Source organism: Ceratotherium simum, chromosome 11 (assembly GCF_057802395.1).
Source record: "Ceratotherium simum simum isolate JZ-2026a chromosome 11, ASM5780239v1, whole genome shotgun sequence".
NCBI classification, from domain to species: Eukaryota; Metazoa; Chordata; class Mammalia; order Perissodactyla; family Rhinocerotidae; genus Ceratotherium; species Ceratotherium simum.
Genome location: NC_141910.1, coordinates 42432829 through 42459156, shown reverse-complemented (window position 1 = coordinate 42459156; position 26328 = coordinate 42432829).

Here is a 26328-nt window from a genome sequence, read left to right as displayed (position 1 = left end):
TGGTTATATACACTTATTCTTTTCAGAAATGACCTCTTTCATCCTCTTAAACTTTGCCTTTGGGAGGAAGAATGTTTGATTTTGATTTAATAACGCTGAATTTTTTCACAAATGTCTTAGTTATGCAGCCAAGAGGTTTTCTTCCATTGCTTCATCGCTTATAGTCCTTTCAATTTTAGCTTTTAGGTAACAGTACAGTTTTATTTCATTTCTTTCCATTTCCTATGGAAGGCTGACAATGATCCTTAACCAGATTCAACAGCCCATTTTATCCGTATCATTGTTTAAGATGTTAGAATTTAATTAAAGCTGCGCTTCAGGAGAGTTGCCAATATTCTGCACACACAAGTCTCCTACTGATATTTACTAGGGTTCAAGGAGTGATTGATAAGTAGCACGCCATCTTCTGTTTTGTATTTATAACTTATTGAAAAAATATGATATAGAAGTTAAGAAATAAAGATAAAATGTTATTACTGATAAAGTTGATTCTAGAACATGCCTTGACCTGTAGCTAACTGGGTTTCTTAATTTATCCCCTACTCCCCCAGTTGAAATTTATCTGACTTCTCACAGGTTCTCTTTCTATCACTTATTGCTACTTCTCCCTTCACAGCGAGGACTTCCTGTTCTCCCTTCTTGAGAGAAACTACCCCTATATTTCCTTCTGTCCCAGGTGGTATTGGCCCTCCTCCTCTCGGGCGAAAACTGAAGGGCTGCAGGGAAAGAAACAATTACCAAGAACGACAAATATGTTAGGAAGTATTTAAAAATATTCCCAGTATGCACACAAATGCAAATGGCATGTGGTCATAATTCTGTCCCTATTCCCTGCCCGCCACCTCTAACTCCATGCTTGCTTTCCCAGAACAGATGGTGCCTATTATTTTCACAAATGACATCTTTCACCCTCTTAGGCTTGGCCTTTCCTTGGGAGGAAGAAGAGAAGCCTTCAGCCTATGAGGTCTTCAGAGGGTCCATGGCAATGTTACACCCTGAGTCGTAGGCTATCTGTCCAGGGCAGTCAGACACTTGCCGAGAACACAGACGATGTTTCTGTGAGCACGATGAATCACCGCAATCAGTGAAGTTAGAAGTGTAGGTTTTTGAGAAGGTCTAATTACAAGATTTTGATAAGTTCTATAACTCCACACATGGAGGCAGAAAACTAAATAACCAACTTGGTAAGAAAAACATGATAAAAAATTCTGTTTTTATCTCAAGCACAGCTTGTTCACACCCTCCTAATACTCATCAGGTTTGATGATGTTTATTTCATCTCTTTTGAGAAAAAGACCAAATGGAGAAATCATGACTATTAAATATCACTAAAATCTGTGTGGTCTTTTCCAGAAAGAGGAAATTCATGTATGGCAACAATTGGAACAAGTTATTTTAGGAATTCATGTAAGAACCTCTTCAAAAATTATGCCAGCTGCCATCCAGTGCTGTTGTTGATGTCCGGAACCTGATCTGCTTCAGGCCGGGTAGTAGAGTCAGGATTAGCTGAGTCATGATTTTCCCTCTGAGACCATTACTCCCTAGTAGGCATCTAACTATGCACACTCTAAATCTTTCTCTTTGGTACTCCCTTGAGTACACAGGCAAGGTATTGAGCATGGGGCAGCAATCCTGAACACAACCTGATGTTGGGTGACAGCAGGGAAGGGAGACTGGCAAGGGATTCTAGAAGACACATTGTAGATTCCACTGCCCATGGTGCCAGGCAGGAAACATAAGTAACGAGGTATCTAAAAATAAAACACAACAATAGCACAAGGTGGCATTAAAAGGCAAGCTCCATGGTGGGGAAATAAAGGGGAGTGGTGGGGAGTGTGATGAACAGGAGCACAATTCCTGTGTAGAGGGGCATTCTCTGTCCAACTCTGGCAGAATGTTGGCTCCAGTGCTGTTGGGCCTTCTCAAATCTCCCAATTTTTAAAGGACGGAGATAATTCAAAGATTTAAAAAAAAAACAGGAGACAAGCAAAAGGAAATATGTCTGCAGGCAAATTTGACTCTGATTTGGATTTTTATAAAAAGACCCAATGTTATAAAGTGAGGGAGGTCTTCTGTGCGTGCAGCGAATAACACGGGAGAAGCCTGGGGTTTCTCCATATTTATCTTCCCTCTACCTCATACTCCCACCTACCAACCTACTACGGTTTTCTCTGACTCAAGTTACCTTTTTTTTTGGTGAGGAAGATCTGCCCTGAGCTAACATCTGTTGCCAATCTTCCTCTTTTTGCTGAGGAAGATTGGTCCTGAGCTAACATCTGTGCCCACCTTCCTCTATTTGTATATAGGATGCCGCCACAGCATGGCCTGATGAGCGGTGCGTAGGTCCGCACCAGGGATCCAAACCTGCGAACTCCAGGCCGCCAAAGCAGAGCATGCAAACTTAACCACTACGACACAGGGCCAGCCCCTCAGGTTACCTTTTATTAAGATAATGAGAAGATATGAAAGAGATGAGTGTCTCAGTGTCCTTTCTTAAGGAGAAAGATTTGAAACCTGTGGCATTAGTATCTTAATCCGCAATCGCACTGATTTTTCACACAGGACTACCTCAAAGGATACAGACTTGTGTTCTTCTGTGTCTCTGTGTCTGGGCCACAGACACACAGGTGCACTTGGACTCACACAGAGGAGAAATGTCACACACCATAATCTTGTTTTATGAAAAAGAAATCAATTCCATTTCCTCAGAAGATCCATGAGTTGTTTGCATACACCAGAGGTCGCAAGTGGTGTTGTGCTGACCAAAGGGACCCAGCAGACGTCTTTTATCTGTCACTCAGGATTAGATAAAATGTTACGTCTAATGTCTGCAGGCAGGCGTGCCTCTCCAGGCTTTCACAGCCCACCAACCCTGTGGTCTACCTCTTGCCCCACACAGTGATCCTGACTGTGTGAACCCTCAGGCCACATGGATTTGTGATTCCTGACTTAAATATACTTCTTGTTTTAAGATCAATCATGATAGAAATAAATTCCCCACTATATAATCTTATACCCCTTCCACCATAAATATAGACAAAATAAGGTTTACGGTGAAGATTCATTCCAGTTTAACATGAAGTGAAATGTAGCAAGTCAATAACTCTTCACTTGTATTTCTGAGATGCTTTTTATTTTCTCAATGCTGCCAACCCCCCCTCCACTCTGAGGACACTAATCATTAGGATCATTTTAATTCTATGTAAATCTCAAAGATAGGAAACTTGGGTTACAGGCTATACCTGGCCTTAATAAATGATTTATTCGTGGTGGTGGTGGGGGGGCAGAAATAGTGTTTAAAACATTTAAAAAACAAATTGCTCTGTGGTTCGCTGGAAGCCCTATCCACTCTCTAATGTCTGGTTGCCGATGGCTTCAGACATACGTGCCCTCAGACTGCCGCCTGTAAGCACCTGGGTTTGTGGCCTCTGCTCCCTACAAACACAGGGATTCGGGCTAGCCCTTGTCCACTGCTTCCCCACCATCACCGTCAGGAGTATTTGGGATGTTGGCCGTAGACTGACATTAGCATTGACCACTCGTGAGACTCGGCACCTCTCTAGGCTACTTCTTCCCGGTTCTCTGAATACCAGGGACTCCCTTGTACTAACATCTGAAGAAGCCTCAGGTGGTCAGACTTCCAGAGGAGGTCTGTGTCTGAATTCTATTCCTTATCCTTCCAAGGAAATGTTCTATCTCACCACAATGTTTTTACCTGTCTGTCACAGGGGTAATACTTTAAAAATATATTAGTTTGCTTTCCTCTTTCCCTTTCTGAATACAAGCTCTCTAGCTCAGCCTCCCCCAGGCAGCCATCTGGGGTGGGGGGTGGAAGGGAGGGCTGGGGAACAGAATATATTACAGAAATGCTGAGGGAAGAGCTAGGACATACTCAGATTTTGATATTCAAAATCAGATTATTCAGCAAGACAATAATGGGCTTGCAAGCCAGGATATGGTACCAAGAAACAATGTTCTAGGTCCCTTCATCTCCCCTAAGAATATCAACAAATAAGACTGGATGGATCAGCAAAGGAGCAGAGTCCTCCCAGGTGTGAAGAAGATGCCTTGTCTGTTCCTGCCAGCCCGGCCCCTCTGAGAGGAGGAGAGGATAGGACGTAGGAGAATTAAGAGAACTCCCCTCCTTTTGCTGGTCTTGTAAGAACGTGCACAGAATAGAGATAAAAAGGGTGAAGGGAGATAAAAAGGGGGGTACTTCTTACCAAGTAAGAAGTGTGCTGCCCATTTTTCCTTCTCCAGGTTTAGGCTTGAGAAACAGGTGTGTTAGATAAATGAGACTAATGCCAGACAGAAGGGGCTAACAGTTCCTTGTTTCTCTGGAGCACAGCCATAGGAAAGCATACTGAGTCGTCAGCACAGAGAAGCCAGTAGTTGAGATTTCCCGAGTGGCCCTAATTCCTCTGTCAGGGACACTGAATTGAGAGCCAGTGGGCCTGTTTAGGGGGCTGATACAGCAGTGTGCAGTGACCCTCAACTGAGGATATGGTCAGTAGCTCATGGGCCTGCAGCCCGTGGAAACCAAACTATGGTGAGTCACCACAGGAGCACCATCTGAGCCAGAAGAATGAGTCTGAGTTATACCCACTTCAGCAGGGAAGGCCAGCAGAGCCCGGAGCACCCAGGCAGACAAGGGCCATTGTTCTGGAGGCCAGCCCAGGCCAACCGATGCACGCAGAGCCCAGTACAAGATTAGGGAGAACCCCCAATGTCTCCAAGCACTCACATACCTGATCCCCCATACACCTGGATGCCAAGTTAGGGGGAGAGGCAGGGGCAGACAGAGGTAACCTGGGACTCTGGGCATCCTTTCTTAGAGCGGCTGAGCAGTGTTTTAAGAGATCATTTAAATTATTGAATCAGACTATATCTGAAGAGGACTGAGAAGAAGTTAGAGACTTGGAAGAAAGATGACATTAATCATAGACTAAATGATTTGTCTACCTTGCACATCTGAATTGTGTGAGTTAAATTTTTTGACCCTGTTATATGCATATGCAGATGGAAAAAATCTGGTCCTTTCTCTAAGAAGTCAGCAAAATTTTTAGTTAGGGGAATTATATGAACGTTTCAAAGCCAGGAGACTGTCATTTGGTAAATTATGTCTTCTACTTAGTATACAGAATGGTGCAAGCCAACCATGAAATATTGCAGCCCTTTTTAAGGCCAGCCAACAATTTTTTGCTCACTTAATAATATCTTATATCTGCATAATTCTTCACAGTTTATAAAACACTTTCATATGAGAAATCTCATTTTATCCCCTTCCTGGTAGGGATCCTTATCAGCTAGATGAGGATGCTTATTTTATAGAGAAAAAGTAAGACAGGGCACTACAAGAGCACTAGCCAAGGCACCAAATTTAGTGAAGAGTGTTGCTGGTACTTAACCTCACTTCTGATGCCAGGTCTAGCTTCAGCCCAGTGGCCTCTTACCAGTTTGCTCTCACCCACTTCTAGTCTAGTGGCACACATAGAGATGGAAAAGTGTCAATATGATGTGATAAGGATTTTGATAATGGTAATCACAGGGTTGTGAGGTGTGGTGGCGGGATGATGTGAAGAGGGTGAGCCAAAAAAGAAGTTAACCAAAGAATGCCCGGAGGCTTCCCGTCAGGCTGAATGTATATCCTGGTAAATTGATGGTCCTGTAAGAGATGGGTCCTGTTAATTAAAAAAATACTACTTGTTTCTCGTATGTTAATCATTTTTAAAAAATCCCTTTTCTGTGGCCTCAGGTTGCTGAGGCCTGATAAGTGCTCCTAAATCTTGAGGTCGGTTTGGCTCTGTAGAACAGAGGAGACCAGGGCTGCTGCAGCAGGAACTTCCCTGCCATGCTTGGGTCCTGACCTAAGAGAACTGTGAAATGTGTCAAGTATGAAATCAAGAGAAACATAAATGGAGAGCGTGGTGTCTGTGGGAGTTGACTCAGTCCAACAAACAAGACCAGTGTAAGTCCTTTAGAGGGTGGATCAAGGAAGTGTTCAGAAGAAGAAATGCCCAGGCTGAGACGTAAAAGGCAAGTGGGAATTTGGCAGATAAGTGTAGGTGGGTGGATGGGTGGTGATTCCAGGTAGAAGAAATAACATGTGTGAAGGACAAGAAGTGAGAGGGGAAAAAGTAACGTTCATACGACTGTAAGTAGGCTAGTTTGGCTGGACCATAGATTGTAAGAAGTTGAGGATGATATATCTGGAGATATAAATGGCAGATTGAAAAGAGGCTTGATGCCTTGTTAACCAGTAAAGACATTAAAATGGGAAGAATCCACCCCTCCACAAAAGGTGCTAGGCACAAAGGATTTTATAGGATATTCAAAGCACAAATAGACCCTGCTGTATCTAAGGTTTTTCAGAACATAGTAAAAGAAGGAAAGCTTACTGAATCACTATACAGGGACAGATTAACTTTGATACAAAAACCAGACAAGAACACTACCAAAATAAAATTACAAGGCCATTTCATTTATGAACATAGAAACAAAAGTCTTAGTATATTACATAGACAAATAGTTTTTCTTAATGCATCCTGATTAAATATAGTTTATCTCAAGACTGATTCAACATCAGAAAATGTATTAATGTGGTTTACCATACTTACAGTCAAAAAGACAAAAATATCTGAATTATCTCAGTGTTTCCTATTTGCCATGCTTTTTCTTTTTTTAAAAAATTATACTTTGTTAGATGGGCTTGAAAGTTGAGCTTTAATTTTTATTCTGCTGGTTACTCCTAAATTATTGAAAGCCATATTTACACCTATTTTCCTTATCAATTTATAAAGGGCATCTGTACTTCCGTCTGCCTCTCCTTCCTCCATCCCAAATAAGGAGAGGACAGCAGAATGCTCTCACCTTCCTAACATCTCTTCCCGCCCCACCTGCATGTCCTCAGTTCTTTTGTTAGTATTTTAAGATCCCCCATTCCCCAGATTGCTAAGGTTATATTTTCTTCTTTTTCTATTGTCCTTTCCATTGTCCTCCTCATCTGTAGTCCCTGTCTCCTTCTGTCTTCCTCTTCCTTCTATAGTCTCCTTCCTTCCATTGTCTCCTTCCTTCCATCTTCTTCCTTCTGTCTTCAATCTCTTCTGTTTTCAAACTCTTTTCGTCTGCAATTCCAAGTCTGTCTTTAGTTCTGGGAAAAATTGCATCAGTCATTTCTTCAAACAATTTTTCCCCCTTCCCTGACTTTTGCTTTTGTGGACACTTCTACTTCTGTTCTTTATATCTTTTATCTTTTTCCCCTTCCCCACCTATATCCTTCCTAATGTTTTCTGGGAGAGTTCCTCAACCCAATCTTTCAGTTTGCTATTTAACTTTGCTATTTAACTTTGTCTACTCTGCTATTAATTCCTTCTATCAAGTTTTCATTTCAATGCAACATCTTTCATATCCATTTTTTTGTGTGTGTGTGAGGAGAGCAGCCCTGTGCTAACATCTGCCAGTCCTCCTCTTTTTTTGCTGAGGAAGACTGGCCCTGGGCTAACATCTGTGCCCATCTTCCTCCACTTTATATGGGACACCGCAACAGCATGGCTTGCCAAGCAGTGTGTCGGTGCACGCCCGGGATCCAAACTGGCGAACCCCGGGCCACCTCAGTGGAGCGCGTGCACTTAACCGCTTGTGCCACTGGGCCAGCCCCTCATATCCAATTTTTCAAATCGTTTTTTTAATCTATCTTGTCCCTGCTTTATGCATTCAACATTTATTTTGCTTACTTTATCTTATGTTCTGTCAGTTTGGTTTATTTGTTATACTTATTTAAAACTCCTGTTGCGTTAGTCTTCTCCATATACAGGTTGTTCTCTTAGTTGTACTTGAGCTTCATAAATAGTCCAGGTTGGCCTGATCATCTTGCCTCATGTTGCTCAGGACTATGGCCGCATAGGCTGGGCCAGCATCTCACTCTACTTTGGGCTTATTAGCCTCAGTGCACTAAATGGAAGATAGGTACTACTATGGACTGAATGTTTGTGTTCCCCCAAAAATTCATATCTTGAAGCCTTAATCCCTAGTGTGCTGATATTTGGAGGTGGGGCCTTTGGGAGGTAATTAGGTTGAGATGAGGTCATAAAGGTAGAGCCCCATGATGGGATTAGTGTCCTTTTAAGAAGAGAAAGAGGCTAGAGTGCATGCTCTTTCTCTCCACTGAGGTGAGGACACAGAGATCAGGCAGCTGTCTACAAGCCAGGAAGAGAGCTCTCACTAGAACCCAACCATGCTGGCACTCTGATCTCAAACTTCCAGCCTCCAGAACTATGAGAAATAAATGTCTTGTTGTCTAAGCTACCCAGTCTATTTTGCTAAAGCAGCCTGAGCTGATTAAGACAGGCACTAAGAAATTCAAATGGAGTTTTCATGTTCTTGGTGGGTAATTCCCTTGAGAAGACATTTACCCGCTAGGCACATGGTCTGGCAGAAATGATTAGGGCATGGCTAATTTAATGTGAAATTCTTTTGCTTTAGAAAATTTCTTTAAAAAAACATTCCTTTGTTAATTTCCATAAAAGAGTCATTTGTAGGGTGTAACATACAGCATTAGCACAGTTAAGGAAAATAAATATTTGAAACCAAAAAGTAAGCCAGAGCTAATATTTTTTGAAAAGACGAGAAAACAAAGACCTTAAGCTTTCTGAAGCAGAAAAAAATATTTATGGATATTAAAATGTAAATTCATGAAAAATCTATATCTCCAGCTCCAGCTCTTGATCAAATAGTTTGAGGAAAAAACACATCATTTTTTATTCTGTTGCTACTTTCACTTCCTAGCCTGTCAGTCTCATCAACCAAACTGAGACAAATTCTCCTGAAAACCATTAGGAACCCAAAGTCAACATTCAGTGCCATCATTATCCTCTCTGTCATCCTCTGCTAATTGTCAGATACATTTTCAAATAAGCCACGGATTATCATTTTAGTGCAAACTCTCCTCAATTGCACCAAAGAGAAAAGGAAGAAAAACGAAGTCAGCACATGGGTTAGCTACAGCAAGCATAATTCTATCGGCTCCTTTCTGTCAATCTTAATGTCACCCTTGCTTTTTTTCCCCTAAAAATCTCCTTTTTCTAATTTATGCTTTACTTCTAAATACCTCATATTCTTCTCTTTCCCTATAGATTCCTCTTGTAATACTCCATCTGCTGTATATCTACTTTGTATCAATTTCAGGAAGCATTATGTAAAATATTAGTATGCTTAGGCTGAATGAAGAGATAGAAGGGAATAATGTTTTTTATACTAAATAACATTGTGTGTGTGTGTGTGTGTGTGTGTGTGGGTGGGTGTAAAATACGGTTAGGAATTAGATGCTCAGTGGATATCTACTTAAAATCTGGAAAGGCCAGAACTGCACATATAGTCATGAAAATAAATATCTGCAATTTGAATTTGAGTCGTAATTTTCAAATGTTTACTTGTTTGCATGTTTTTCTTCCCTAATCGAAAGTGAATACTATGAGGTCAGAAACCTTGTCTTACTCATCTTCATATCATAGAATCTAGGAGCATTCCTGTCACCTAGGAGAGGTTCAGTACTAATTTTTAAATGAATTAATGAATGAAGATGTGGACCTAACCTACAATTCATGGCTAACTATGATCTGCCACAGTCTATCCTTGTGCCATTATTGTATAAGGTAAGAAAATAGACTTTGACATCAGATAGCCTTGAGCATAAGTCCCGAGATTTCAATTTAGTAGGTGTATTATTTATCAATTGCTTCACAATAAATTATCCCAAATCTTAGTGCCTTAAAACAATCTTTATTATTTCACAGTTTCTGTGGGTCATGAGCCCTGACCCACAGTCTTAGGGTCTCTGACAAGCTGCAACCAACGTGTGGGCCTGGGCTGCAGTCATCTCAATATTCACCTGAGGGTAGATTAGCTTCTAAACTCACTCACATGATTGTTGGGAAGATTCAGTCCCTTGCCAGCTGTTGGATTGAGGGCCTCGGTTTCTTGCTGGCTCTTGGCCAAAAGCCACCCTCAGTCCCATGTCACATGGGACTCTCCATGGGGCAGCTCACGTCATGGCATCTGGCTTTAACAGAGTGAGCAAGCTAGAAGAACTATAGCGTGCCAGCAAGTCAGAAGTCACAGTCTTCGGTAACCTAATCTCAGAAGTAACATCCCATAATTTTTGCTGTATTCTATTTGCTAGAAATCAGTCACTAGTAAATGAGAATACCAGAAAGTAGGGATCACAGGGGGCCATTTTAGAAAGCTGCCTACCACAATAGCCATGTGACCTTGGTAATTTGCTGACACTGCTTTGCTCAGTTTCCTCATTTTAAAAACAAGAATACTAATAGAACCTACCTATTAAGGCTGTTGTGATAAAATGGTAAGAATTTGCACATCAGTGGCTTAGCAAAGTGCTTGACCCAGAGCAAAAGTTAGTGCGTGCTATTATTACCATTAGTTTTTAGTTATAACGTCTCTTTTGCGTGTAGATTTCCTTATTTGTAAAGTAAGTGAGGGACTCTGAATCCCTTCCTAAGCCCTAGGAACCTATTGATTTTGTAGCCCCTGGAATCTATAGATTCCACTTTCAACAGTGTAACATTTTTTGGACTCAACATTAGTGTTTTTTTCCTCACCCTTAAAATATCTCATTATGATCACATTTTAAAACCTGTTATACCTGAGGGAGCTCTCCTATTACTAATGTTTGGAACAAACCAAACACTGTAGTGGGGCCCTGCCCTAACAGTCAGAAGATAAGTTTTATGAATTCTAGTCCCCAATCTGCTAGTTAAGAGACTGCAGACAAGTCTTTAAGATCTCTCAGCCTCAGTTTATTTAACCCATGGGAGGGTGGGTGAGTTGGCCAGATGATTTCTAGTGTCCCTTCTTGTTTTAACAGTCTTTAGGCCTCATTTCCATATGCTGCCTATATTGGTTTTTAGTTTTTCTTTCTGTGTATTTCATATGTATTTACTTAGTGCCAATTTTCTGAGATTACTTTTCAGGCATTTTTTAGAACATTCTCAATTTCAGAAAGATTATGGGGTTGATATAAGTATAGTCATAACTTTAGGAAGAACTATTAAATAAAATAAAAATAAAATAAAAAAGAAAAATTAATGTGAGAATCAGTAAATCTTCAGGATATCCTTACAGAGGCTATGTCTATAAAATCAAAGAAAAATGAAGTCAGGTCATTTTATCTGTATGGACCAGGGGAAAAACTACTCCCAATGGAGGAAAAAGATTTTGGGGCGTTTGGGTTGACCGAAATCCAAAGTGAAAAAAAAAAATTTCTTTTCCTGTAATTGTCCAAGTGATTGGACATTTCCTGAGGTCTCCCTTGTGCCTCCTTAGAAATAGCTCTAGATGTATACAAGTTGCCGCAGTAAGATGAGGAAACAGGAATTAAAAACAAACAAACCAGACCTTGTTGGTCCAAAGAGGTTCAGACTCTTCCAGTCATCTCTGTGGGGTGCTATTATAGTTTCATCATCTCTGAAATTCCTTTTCTCAAGCTACCTGCAGAATCTGAGGCAAATCCTTTTGAACCTGCTCATTGCTGAAAGCTCTCTATTGTGCATTTCCTGAAATCACATCCATACTCCAAGAAATATCATTTAAAACTAAGCACAGTGGATTGAGTGATCCAACTGGGTAATACTTTCCAGTGTATAAAACAAGGAACAACAAGGAGAGCGGTTTTCTCTTGTATTTAAAAACTAGCTCCAGGGCCTGCCGGGCGGCGCAAGCGGTTGAGTGCACGCGCTCCGCTGTGGCGGCCTGGGGTTCACCGGTTCGGATCCTGGGCATGCACCTGACGCACCGCTTGTCAAGCCATGCTGTGGCGGCATCCCATATAAAGTGGAGGAAGATGGGCATGGATGTTAGCCCAGGGCCAGTCTTCCTCAGCAAAAAGAGGAGGACTGGCAGATGTTAGCTCAGGGCGAATCTTCTTCATACAAAAAGAAAATTAAAAAAAAAATAAAAAAAAACTAGCTCCAAAGGTAGTTCAAAAGGTAACTCCTCAAAATTGTTTAGAATAAGGAGTCCACATTGAAGAAAAACTCTTAGGCCTTTTGCTATGTTTTGGAAAGAATACCAGTCTCACAGTTTGTATGAAGTGTCACTTGATTTGAACTTGAACTGTCTTGATAGTTGATTCGTATTCTGTTTCTGCCACTTAGGAACTGTGACATTAGGAAAGATACTTGGTGGCCCTAAACTTCACTTTCATTTATAATATGGGGTAATATGTCACAGAGATATGATGAGTATTAAATGAGGAGGTATGTGAATATATCTCAGAAACTCTAATGGATAATCCCTAGGATAGTTATCATTATTAATGATGTTATTTTATGCATAAATTCTTATCTAGGTCTAATGAAATCACTAAACTAAGATATATAATATTTCAAAGATGATGACAGGAATAATAATAGTGACATTTTCGGAATACTTCCCGTCAGGCACCAAACTAAGCTCTTATTCAGTTGTGTTTAACTTAATCCTCATGCACGCACTCTGAGTTTCCATCTTACAGCTGAGAAAATTAAAGTTTAGAGAGTTCAATTTTGCCCAAATTATAAAACTAGCAAGTGACAGAGCTGAGATTCTGGATCCAGATCCAGATGACCCCCAAAGTGATTCTTTTAAGCCTTATGCTAAAATGCTCCCATTCCTGGGACCAAATATCAAGAGAAAAGGAATGCACAAGGCTTTGGTTGTATTACGCTGGTAATTCGCAAACTTGGCTGCACGTGAGAATTACTTGGGACGTTTTAGGTAAAAAAAAAAAAAAAAAAACCCAAAGTCCGGGACACACTTGAAACCTATTAAATCAAATTCCCTGAGGGTTGACTCCAGCTATTAGCATTAAAAAAAAATTTCAGGTGATTCCAACGTGCAGCCAACTTTGAGAGTCTGTGTACTAGACGGTCAGCCCCTGAGGACGACTAGCAGAGTGATTAAGACTTTGGGCTCAGGCGTAAGATGATTCCAATTCCTGTTTGGCCGCTTACAAGTTGTATGACCATGGACAGCTTACCTCATTTCTGTAAACTTTGAAAATGATACGTCTTCATATATTTGTGGTGAAAATCAAATAACCCCTGAAATGTTCCCAGCACACTGCCTGGAGCATTGGTTGTGCCTGGTAATGGTCCTGCTTTGTATCTCTTGTGCACGCTCTGCAGAGATTTTTGGTTGCTTCATGAAATCTTGAAGCACACATTCTTCTGTCCCTGGGTGGAAGTAGGGGGCTACTCTTGGGCCCTAAAGTCTCTTTCAAATAATTTTATGCCATTTTTAAAGGGTAGCATGGCACTTGTATTTATGTAAGAGATTGACAATATTTAGCAACAGAAGCAATAAATTCCTTTTCGTGGGAGTAACTCAGTCCACTTAGTAATGAGGACAGTTATTTGATGCCTTGATTAGTTAATATTGGTGTTCTGGAAATGACCATTTACATGCTTTAATAGACAGGTTTTTTATGTAGATGTTGCCCTTTCCCCTGATAACTTGGTTACTTTCCTCATACAGGTGTAGGCAGCGGGGTTGTTTGAATTAGTCTTTTAAGTGAGTGTTTAATGGAGATGAGTAATTCCTTGCAGCTGCATCTATCTGTAGGGATTTGTTTTTCTTTTAGTAGTGGACAAGATAATTTGCCTGACAACTTTGGAAAGTGTTGTCTTGGTTGTCCCCGTATACTTGAGGGTTGACTTTGCCTCTTGAATTGAAAAACCACTGAAACGTCCCGCCCCCCCATACGACATCATGGTAGCTAGGGGACAGGCAGTCAATTTTATCTTGAGAGAGGTTTTTTCCCCTTCAATAAAAAAAGCAATCAGTATGGTTTCATTTTGAGTGAAGATTATAAACGTGAAGAGTTGATAGGCTTTCCAGGCTGGAGGATAGCAATGTCAAGCGACTGGGCCCCTTCAACTTAACATCTAAAATATCTTTTGAAGATGAGGTATTAGGATGTGAGATAGCTTGAAATACAGATGTGGCCTGCGGAACACTGGGATAGGATGAACCTTTGCAAGTCTGATGTGATAATTTTGGGAAGAGCCTCTTCATCATCTTCAGATTTTATTGAAAGTTCTCAAAATACCAATATACAAAACTAATTCCATTGCCTGCTAATTGTAAGGCAAACCGTGATGTGCATCGTCCAAATGCAGCAATGAAGTTACCGAAAGTTGGCAGATGAGTATTTGTTTCTATTAGTGCCAGTGAATTTACAGGTAGATGTGAGGATTCATTCCTATGTAGCTGTCCCCTGTTCTAATCTCCTTTGTGGCTTGGTAGAGCCGTAGCTGACCTGGGAACAGAAAAAGGCAACAATGGCTCTTTGAGAATGTGGTACTCTGGCCTGATCAACCTCAAACTTGTTTCCATTTTCCCCCCTGAGGAAGACTGGATATTGAACTGCTGGCTCTGTTGAAAGTAGGCTTTGAGATCTTCCACTTAGAAACAGGATTTTCTAGAGATCTTATCTACAAAGACCTTGTAGGGGAAAGAACAGAATTGGCAGCAAAAAATGGGGTTTAAAGGCCATAGCTCTGCCATTTCCTAGTTTTGTGATCTTGGGTGATCCATTTAACTGTCCCAGCCTCAGATGTATAAAATGGGGGATGATATTTTCCTGTGTCAGCATTATTGTGAGGATGAAAACAGTCTTCAGTAGTTTGAAAAAACCACATACTGTAAAGTGCTTAATGAATGTGAACATTTTGCTTGTTCAGTTTTCTGGTTTATGCATGGCAAGCAAATAAAATGCGAGTGGGTAGAAAGAGTTGTTAATTGGAAATATTTTGTCTCTTGGGCGGTGGCTCACTTCTCTATCCTCTAAGACCTGGTCAGCCTGATCTTAAGTCTTCTCAAGAGTAAGCCATCGGTGCTAACACATCCCAGTTACTGTTCTCCTCCACATGCTTGGGCTTGCCTTAGAGAGATGGTATAGCATAGCAGTAGAAGGGTGTGGCTGGAGTTTAGGTGCCTGGGTTCAGGTGCTCGTCGGGTCACATAGAAGCTGTGTGATCTTGACCTGTCTCTTATTTTTTTGTAGGGGACCTGTAGGATTAAATGAGATATTCCACATAAGGGATTTAACAGTGATTAGAACACAGTAAATGTTGGTTATTATTATTTCAAAGAATTACTAAAAGATAGATATGGTCTTAGGATCCTATCTTGGTAACTAAATTGCAAAGGAAAGGCTGGCATTCATCGCGTAGCCTTCATTTTCTTCCAAACGACGTTTCACCTATACTCTGAGTTTCTTAGGCATGTGTAAATTGGTGCCTACTTATACCTAATACTAGATATAACTTCTTGAGCACCTATTATATGCCAGGAATTGTACATACATTTCACCCCTCTCGGTTTGAGGTAGGCATTATTTTTATTCCCATTTTTATAGAAGAGGCATCCAAAGCATCACAAAATCAAGTGACTTGACCAAGATCCTGAACGAGTGGCAGGGCTGGATTTAAGGTTACATCTGAGATCCTCCAAAACGTGTGCCCTTCACTCCACACGACTCCCTAAATATCCTCATCGTCTGAGGAGGCAGAATGATCCTTTCATCCTTAAATGGCAGTGGAAACCTATGGACTCCTCTTATGCCATAGGTGTATTCCTGGAGTTGTGGGCAAATAAATTGTTTTTGTAAATCAAATCACATTCCAAATTTATAAGGAATAACAATATTTAAACAAATATTTAAAAGAAATTCTGTCTTGAATTTTTCAGTAAATATAATTTAGATATTACTTCAAGTGAGGCTTAAGTATGGTCATAATAGCTAACCTATTAGCTAATGCTGCTGTTCTAATGTGCTAGTCCATGATACCAAAGAGTGGATTAGTTTTTAGTAAAAAGGAAACTGATTCTTTTGTGCAGTTGCTTTTGATGAACTGGCAAGTTCAGCTCTGTCAAGCCAGCTACCTGTTCCAGCCACTAGAGGGTAGTGTTGGCATTGGAATGACACTTAGACGTTTACAATTCTTCAAATTGAGAGAGAAAGCTGTGTGTGAAACGTGGATTATTGCTAAATTTGCAGTATATAAAGTGATTTCATGAAACAATTTAATATGACAAGAGACGCCACATGATCGTAATTGGGTTCTGCTGCGTTATTGGCAGCATACATCCTGAAGGGGATTCTTCAAGTCCAGTGCCTGTGGTGGTGGGGGTGTTTACCTCAGGCCCCAAGTCAACCAAGGCTAGCTAAAATCTTTCCTTTTCACCTTTCTACCTCAATTCCTGCTTCACTTTTCCATCTGCAAATTGTAGGCATGCTGGAAGTTCCCCGTGTGAATTACCTTCTCTTTCCTTCAGACTGCAACCATGATCACCATAGAAGCTGATTCCTTGCTTAATAAGTCTCTTGAGGAATTCACCTCTTGTCACAGACGTCATCCTGTGGGGTGCGTGGGGGCTGCTGTCCTCATGCCCTTTTACATAATTGGGAAGATAAAGTCCTTGAGCTTTCAAGTCTCCCTCTTGTTTGGCTGTGGAGCAGGAGCTGGATTAGGGGGTGCATTTTGTCCAACTCAGAGTTGACTGAGTGATTTCCAGTGCTTAGCGGTGTCTTCCTAGGTATGTGACTTACCTTACTTAGCCCTTCGTCCACAGTGCTACAGAACCATTAGGCTGGAGTAGTGGGTGAGTATCCAGGACAAGATATTTAAAAGAGTGTTTTTTTCGAGAAATAAATATTTCTGCTTGCTCAAAATTTTATTCATGTTATCTCATGAAGCATGCCACCCTATTTTTTAACCAAAATTTTAATTTTCAGGTTGTAGGTCTCAAGATTGCAGCTTTTCATGCAGTTGTAAGAAATAATGCAGAGAGATCCCATGTACCCTTTACCCAGTTTACCCCAATAGTAACATCCTGCAAAACTATAGCACAATATCACGACTAAGATATTGACAGGATACAGTCAAGATACAGAACATTTCCATCACAAAGGTTCTTCATGTTGCCCTTTTAAAGCCACAGCCACTTCCCTCCCCCTTCTACCACCTACTTAACTCCTGTTAACAGGCAACCACTATGCTGTTCAACATTTTTATGATTTTGTCATTTCAAGGATCTCTAAATAAAATTATACAGTATGTAGTCTTTGAGGATTGGGTTTTTGCACTCAACAGATTCCTTTGGAAATTAAAGCTGTTGTGTGTATCAATAGTTTATTCCTTTTTATTGCTGAGTAGTATTCCATGGTATAGATATACCACAGTTTAACCATTTACTTGTTGAAGGACATCTGGGTTATTTCTAGTTTGGCTATTATGAATAAAGCTTCTATGAACATTCATGTCCAGGTTTTTGTGTGTGCATAAGTTTGCATTTCTATGGGATAAATGTCCAGGAGGGCAATTCCTGGCTTTTATGGTGATTTCACATTCAGATTTTAAAGAAATTGCCAAACTGTTTTCTAGAGTGGCCACATCATTTTACATTCCCTTCAGCAATGGATGAGTGATCCAGTTTCTCTGCGCTTTCACCAGCATTTGGTATTGTGGCTATTTTTTATTTTAGTTATTCTGATAAGGATGTAGATATATCTATTTACATCTTCTTTGATTTGTTTCATTACCATTGTGTAGTTTTCACCATACATGGCTTGTCATGTTTTGTTAGATTTATACCTTTGTGTTTTTTTTTATTGTTGAACAAAAATTAATGGTGTTGTATTTTAACCTTCAGTGTCCAAGTGTTCCTTGCTAGTATATAGGAATATAATTGATTTTTATACATTTATCTTGTGTTCTGTTGACTTTGCAGACTCACTTATTAGTTCTAGGAGGTTTTTTTTTTTTTTTTGTAGATGTCTTGGAATTTTCCACATAGACCATTGTGTCATCTGCAGTCAGGGGCAATTTATTTCCTCATTTCCAATCTGTATGCCTTTTTATTTCTTTTTCTTGCTTTAGATTGCACTGGCTAGAACTTCCAGTAGAATCATGGATAAGAGTGGTGAGAGCAAGCATCCTTGCCTTGTCCCTGAACTTAGGGAGAGAGCATTGAGTCATTCACCATTAAGTATGATGTTAGCTGTGGAGTTTTTGTAAATTCTCTTGATCAAGTTGAGGAAGTCCTCCCTCCTTAGAGGTTTTGTTTTTGTTTTAAATCATGAATGAGTGCTGAATTTTTTTGAATGCATTTTCCACATTAATTGATAGAATTATGGGATTTTTCTTTTTAGCCTGTTAATAGAATGGATTATATTGATTGATTTACTATCAAATATTGAACCAGGCTTGCATCCCTAGAAAAAACCTACTTGGTGGTGGTGTACAATTTTGTTTTTAATTTTTAAAAAATTGAGATGTAATTGACATATAATTCTTTTTATGTATTGCTGAACTCCATTTGCTATTATTTTGTTAGGGACTTTTTGCATCTATATGTGTGGGAATATTGGTCTGTCGTTTTCTTTTTCTTTTCTTTCTTTCTTTTTTTTTTTTTTTTAATTGTCTCATCTGGTTTAGGTATCAGAGCACTACTAACTTCGTAAAATGATTGGGAATCTTTCCTATTCCAGTTTCTGGAAGAGATTATGTAGAATTGATGTTAATTTTTCTTTAAATTTTTGGTAGAATTGCCCAGTGAAACTATCTTGTCCTGATGAATTCTTTTTTGGGAGTTCTAAAATGAAAGCTCAATATCTTTTAGGGTTATTGAAGTTTTGTATTTCACATTGGGTGACTTGTGGTAGTCTGTGTTTTTGAGTAATTGGTCCATTTCTTGTAAGTTGTTATATTTATGCATGCAGAGCTATTCCTAGAATTCTCTCATAATCCTTTTCATGTCTGCTGGATCTATAGTGATATTACCTATTTCATTCCAGATATTGATAATTTGTGTCTTCTTTCTTTCTTTGTCAGTCTTGAGGTTTGACAATTTTGTCGATCTTTTCAAAGAACCAGCTTTTTGTTTCATTGATTTTGCAATTATTTTTCTTTCAATTTCATTGATTTTTGTTCTTTATTTCCTTCCACCTGCTTGCTTTCAGTCATTTTGCTCTCTTTTAGGTTCTTGAGGCAAGAGTTTAGACAATTGATTTGAGACTTTTCCTCCTTTTCTAATATATGCATTTAGTGCTATAAATTTTCATCTTAGCATTGTTTTAGCTATGTCCAACAAATTTTTGTATGTTGTATTTTCATTTCCATTCAGTTAATGTATTTTTAAATTTCCTTTGAGACTTCCTCTTTGACTCATGGATTATTTAGAAGTGTTTTTCATCCTCAAGTGTTTGGAGATTTTTCTGTTACCTTCCTGTTATTGATTTTCAGTTTGATTATATTGTGGTTAGTGACTATATGATTTCAATTCTTTTAAATTTGTTGAGGTTTGTTTGATAGCCCAGGATATAGCTATCTTGATAGATGTTCTGTGGGTGCTTGAATAGAATGTGTATTCTGCTGTTTTGGGGTGGAGTGTTCTATAAATATTTATGAGATCCTGTCGGTTGGTGGTATTATTGAGTTCTTCTATATCCTTTCTGTTTTTCTGAGTAGTTCTATCAATATTGACAGAGGGATGTTGAAGTCTTTAAGTACAATTGTGGATTTTATATTTTTTCTCCCAGTTTTTGCTTCACATATTTTCAGCTCTCTTGTTAGATGCATTCCTATGTCTTCTTTGTGATTGTCCCTTTTATCCTTATATAATATCTCTTTTTGTTTCTGGTAATTTTCTTTACTCTGAAGTCTTTGTTAGTGCTGTCAAATTGATTCTGATCCCTGGCAACACTGTGTACACTAGGGTAGAACCCTGCCCAGTCTTTTTGTGCACCCTCTCATCTTGCACTATTTCAGACAATGGTTCACTGCTATTCATAGGGTTTTCATGGCCAGTTTTTTCGGAAGTGGGTGGCCAGTTCCTTCTTCCTAGTCTGTCAGTCTGGAAGCTCCCCTGAAACCTGTCCACCCTGCATGATCCTGCAGGTATTTGAAATACCAGTGGCATAGCTTTCGGTAACATGCAGCTGCCACAGTATGACAACTGGCAGATGGGTGTTGTAGTTCCCTGACCAGGAAACGATCCCGGGCCACAGGGGTGAGAGTGCTGAATCTTAACCACTGGACCACCAGTGCTGACTCTCTGAAGTCTATTTATCTGATATTAATATAGCCATTCCTTCTTTCTTTTGAGTAATAGTTGCATGGTGTATTTTTATCTTTTTATTTGCAACCTGCCTAAATTGTTGTAAAGTGAATTTTTTGTAGATAGTATACAGTTAGATCACTTTAAAAAAATCTGCTCTGCCAGTCTCTGTCTTTTGATGAATAAATTTAGACCATTTATATTTAATATAATTTTTATATATATTAGGGCTTAAACCTACCATTTTATTTTGTTTTCTGTTTGTTCTTTCAGTTTGTTTTTGTTTTCTTTCCTGCCTTCCTGTGGGTTTCTTTAACAACTTTTCAGAATTTTGAATTATCTATAGTGTTTTTGAGTGTCTGTCTTCTGTCCACCTTTCAGAGTCTTCTTATGCTTGTTTTATATACAATGTGCAGGGATTTTAGTTGTATTTAGTGGAAGCAATAGGGAAAAGTATGTCTGCTCCATCTTCCTGTAAGTGGAAGTCTGACTCTGTTTTTATTAACAGCTTTATTGAGACATGATTCACATGCCATACAATTCACCCATTTAAAGTGTACAATTTAATGGCTTTTAGTATATTCATAGAATTGTGCAGTCATCACCAAAATCAATTTTAGAACATTTTTCTCACCCCAAAAGGAAACTCTATACTCTTTAGCCATTATTCCTTAGCCTCCCCCCACCCCACCCTAGGCAACCACTAATCTACCTTTTGTTTCTATAGATTTGCCTATTCTGTGTATTTCATATAAATGGAATAATATAATATGTAGTCATCTGCAACTGACTTCTTTCACTTAATGTTTTCAAGGTTTATCCATGTTGTAGTATGTATAAATATTTCACTTTTTATTTTCAAATGATATTCCATTGTATGGATATACCATAACCCTACTTTAAAAAAAATCATTTTTTTGTAATCCTTTTAACTAAAATTTGAAAAAGCAAAAATAAAAATGTTAAAAAATTATACTTGAGAAAGTGTAAATTTTTGTTTTAGAAATAAGAACAATTGCTTCAATTAAATTATAGTTACCTAGGGGCCGGCCCCGTGGCTTAGGGGTTAAGTGCGTGCGCTCCGCTGCTGGCGGCCCGGGTTCGGATGCCGGGCGTGCACCGACACACTGCTTCTCCGGCCATGCTGAGGCTGCGTCCCACATACAGCAAGTAGAAGGATGTGCAGCTATGACATACAACTATCTACTGGGGCTTTGGGGGAAAAAATAAATAAAAAAAAATAAAATAAAATTATAGTTACCTATAGCTTGCTTAGTCTGATGCCTTTTTCCTAGTAGTCTTCATATTTGTCTAATATATGAATAACTTTCTGATCCAGTGGAGGACACATGTCACAATATGAACTTCTGGTTGTGGAGAGCAAAAAATAGTCCATTCACTCCATACTTTCCGAGGATCTCCCTCTCTACCAGGGACCATGCTAGATATTGGGGGAAACAAATGGTTAAGACAGGATGCCTCCCTGCAAGTGGCTCACAGAGCAGTTGGAAGGATTGATATTCAGTGTGATTTGTTCTTTGATTGGGATCTAGTGCTATGGGAATATGGAGTAGGGAAACCAAACTGCGATGGCTTCTCAAGGCGATGTCAGCTGCGAGCCATGTTATTTGAAAGTATCTGAGTTATCCAGAGGAGAAGGAAGAAGGTTGGGGAGGGAATTCCGGGGAACATGTTCAGAGGCACAAAGGAAAAGAGAATATAGTGAGTTTGGGGGTTGCTCTTTCTATATTGTCGGTCTTCTATTCAATAAACAGTTGAAAGAATTTACTTCCATTTCACAAGTATTTATTGGGTACTCCATATGTCTGACACTGCACTAGACTCTATGGATGATAATGAAGATTAAAAGATATGGGTTTAGGTATTAAGAACTGATGCTAGGTCCCTTCTGCAAGGAAGAAAAGTGAAGTAATGCAGAGAATATTGGGCTGTTAACAAGAAACCAGGGATCTATTTCTCCTGGCTCTTCTACTACCTGTGTGACATTGGGAAAGCAACCAAATCATTCAGGATGATGCTCTGCAATATAAGGCAGTAACTGAGTTCAGAGAAAGAAAGAGATAAGTTTAGGTTGGTCTGAGAAGGCTTTATGGAAGAGGTTGGACTCGAGTTAGGCCTTGAAAGTTACACCAGACCAACTACATCAATGGAGTAGGCTGACTACTCATTGATGCTGTCTTCTTCCTCCTGCAGGGCATCTTAAGTTAAACTAATCTGGATGAAAACTCTCCAGGGGGTCGAATTATTAGGTCAAGACCAAGCTGGTACTGCTCATAGCCAGTATTTGCCTGCATATATCGCTGGGCCTGCTTCATGCCATTGCAGTGCCCTTCTCCTGTCTCTCTCAAAGAGTGGCCTCCTCCAACTCTCCTGCCTTTGCACATTCTAAAAATTCTTTGAGACTTATCTCAGTGTCTTCGTCTTCCAGAGATGACCTTCTGAACCTTTACCTTCTTAGGACTTTTATTTATGATACTCATATAGCTCATGTAACACTTATGTTATATTGCTCTGTTCTGTCTTAACTCTCTAATTATATTTCAAGCTCCTGGAGGGCACAGGTTGTATTTTCTATCTACCAAAGCCCTGGAAGGGACTTAAAAGATCACTTAGAGAGGTTATCGATATCATTTGGGAGCTTTTTAAAGGTATAGATTCTCGGGCCCCATCTTATATGTAATGAATCAAATTTTGTCTGTGGGTGTGTCTTTGGTGAGGGCAGAGTGGGGTAGAAAGATGTGAAAAGAAGCTATGTTTTTGTTTTTTTTTCTATAATACTTACTGTGTACAAAATATAGTGCCTCCTAATATATAAGCATGGCACCTATTATATATACCTTACTTCCTTGTTCTTCATTCAACATAGTACCCTGAAGTTTCCATCACTTATCCATGACCCTGACTCGAATTCTGAAAAGAGGGATAATTCGGTGTTCTCAGAATGGACAGCAAGCCCAGCTCACTGCCATGTCATTCTCCTGCAGACTGGCCTGCTTACCGTCTTAGAGTTGTGCTCTGATGGATCTCCAGTAGCCTGCTCTGTACGTCACGGGCTGGAGAACGGGGGTCCTGAGTTTCGCTCTCTTCTTTCTATATGGAAGTTTAGGAGGATTACAGTAGGCCTGGAGACTCAGTATATTATAGTGCACATCCAATATGTGCTTTGCTAAATAAACTTGATAAAGCATGCAGTTAGAAAAGATAACGTCCAACTAAAAATATTCACCTAAAAAAAATAACATTATTTTTTTATTGCTGAAAACTGAGGCATAATTTCAGCATTTGGTGTCAGAAGTTACTCAGAAAATACAAGTCAAACTTTTATAAAGTAGAATTTTTATTGCTTTGTAAATCTAGTGGAAATTAATCATACAAAATAGGATGGTGCCAAGAAAGCATTTGCAAGAGTGCAGATGCATGAATATGAAACATTACATTTTCCAGGCAGTGCATTTCCTTATCAGAGCAGACTCCTTCATGACTAAAGTGATCGTTACTCAACAGTGATGGGTGACAAAGACTCACATTTTCCTATGTTTTAATCATTCCCTTGGAACTGACGGTGGAAGAAGGAAGTGCAGGGGGAAAATGCCCCCTTGCTCTACAATGCACATTGTGGGACATGTCAGGGTCTCTCCCTCCTCCAGGGCAGTGTCCATATGGATTGAACTGAATGTTGAGATATTTGGCATCCTGCATTCCAACTATCTAATGAAGTCAGTTGTCACATTGAGCAGAATGCTTTGGCGCTGTGTGAGAGGAGCAAGGAACAAAAGCTCAAGGGACTTTGCTTCAGGCTGTTTAGGATGGACTAAGTTTATATGGTGCCCTGGAAGCTCAATTCCAGAGCGCGGCCAGATGTGGCACAGCTCCGGTGGGAGCAGCTCGTGTGGCATTTCAGTGGCCTATGCCCCAAAACAGCCACTGCTACTTGTTTCCCTGAGAGACTTATTCGACTGTTATCTTCCAAGACATACTGATTTTTAATATATATGGTTCTTTTCATGACCACAAACTGTCCTTGTTCCATACTGTTCTTTTTTTTTCTTTTGGAGAGGAAGATTGTCCCTGAGCTAACATTTGTGCCCATCTTCCTCTATTTTATATGTGGGACGCCACCACAACATGGCTTGATGAGTGGTGTGTAGGTCTGTGCCAGGGATCCGAACTTGTGAACCCCAGACCGCTGAAGTGGAGCACGCAAACTTAACCATGACACTACCGGGCTGGCCCCCGTTTTTACTTTTTAAAGCACCTCATTCTTTTTTTTTTCATTTAAAAAATATTTTTACTTTTCTGAAATATTCCATTGGGATCAATTAAAAATTTTGTTCACCACACATTTTTTATGCATATCAAATTTTACTGATAGTAGCTTTTGCCATCGTGATCTTTTCCAGCTTTGAGATAACCGATATATAACATTGTGCAAGTTTAAGATGTACAGCATGTTGACTTGATACATTATATTGCAAAATGATTATGACCGTAGTGTTAGCTAACACTTCCATCCCATCACATAATTACCATTTCTTTTTTGTAGTGAAAACATTTAAGACCCGCTCTCTTAACTTTCAAGCATATAATATGATATTAACTGTAATCACTCTGCTGTACATTAGATCCCCAAAACTTATTCATCTTATAACCAGAACTTTGGACCCTTTGACCACCTCTCCCCATTTCCCCCACCCCTTCCCCTGGTAACCACCGCTCTACTGTTTCTATGAGTTTGGCTTTCTCAGATTCTACATATAAGTGAGATCATACAGTATTTGTCTTTCTCTGACTTATTTCACTAGCATAATGCTCTCAATGTCCAGCCTTCCTTCTTGTGGCTGAATAATATTCCATTGTTGGTGTATACCACATTTTCTTTATCCATTCATCTGTTGACAGACACTTAGGTTGTTTCCATATCTTGGCTATTGTGAATGATGCTGCAATGAGCATGGAGTGCAGATATCTCTTCAAGATCCTGTTTTCATTTCCTTTGGATATATACCAGGAGTGGAATTACTGGATCATATGGTAGTTCTATTTTTAATTTTTTTTTTTTTTTGGTGAGGAAGATTAGCCCTGATCTAACATCTGCTGCCAATCCTCCTCTTTTTGCTGAGGAAGATTGGCCCTGGGCTAAAATCTGTGCCAATCTTCCTCTACTTTATATGTGGGACACCTGCCACAGCATGGCTTGATAAGTGGTGCATAGGTCCCCACCCGGGATCTGAACCTGTGAACCCCGGGCCACCGAAGTGGAGTGCACAAACTTAACCACTACGCTACTGGGCCGGCCCCTATTTTTAATTTTTTGAGGAACCTCCATACTGTTTCCCATAGAGGTTGTACCCATTTACATTCGCACCAACAGTGCACAAAGGTTCCCTTTTCTCCATATCCTCGCCAACACTTATCTCTTGTCATTGAATGATAGTCATTTTAATGGGTGTGAGATGATATCTCATTGTGGTTTTGATTTGCATTTCCATGATAATTAGTGATGTTAAACATCTTTTCATGTACCTGTTGTCCATTTGTATGTCTTCTTTGGAAAAATGTCTATGCAGTTCCTCTGCCCATTTTATAATTGGGTTGCTTGTGTTTTTGCTATTCAGTTCTATGAATTCTTGACATATTTTGGATATTAATCCTGTATCAGGTATATGATTTGCAAATATCTTCTCCCATTATGTAGGTTGCCTTTTCATTTTATAGATTCTTTCTTTTGCTGTGCAAAAGCTTTTTAGTTTGATGTAGTCCTACTTATTAATTTTTGCTTTTCTTGGGCTTTTGGTGTCATATCCAAAAAATCATTGCCAATGTCAAGAGCGGTTTCCCTGTATTTCCTTCTAAAAATTTTATGGTTTCAGTCTTATATTTAAATCTTTAATCCATTCCAAGTTAACTTTTGAGAGTTTTATAAGGTGGAGATACAATTTCATTCTTCTACATATAATTATCCAGTTTTCCCAAGACTGTTTAATGAGGAGACTATCCTTTTACCACTGAGTATTCTTGGCTCCCTTGTCAAATATTTATTGTCTATGTGTGTCCGTGGGTGGGCTTCTTGATGGAGTTCCTAATATAGTTAGTCCCTTAATGCCATCAGACAGATATATATGCCACTCTCGCAGTCTCTTCCTCACCCCCTAGTCATGTAACTCACAATTCATTACTCTGGATGGGGTG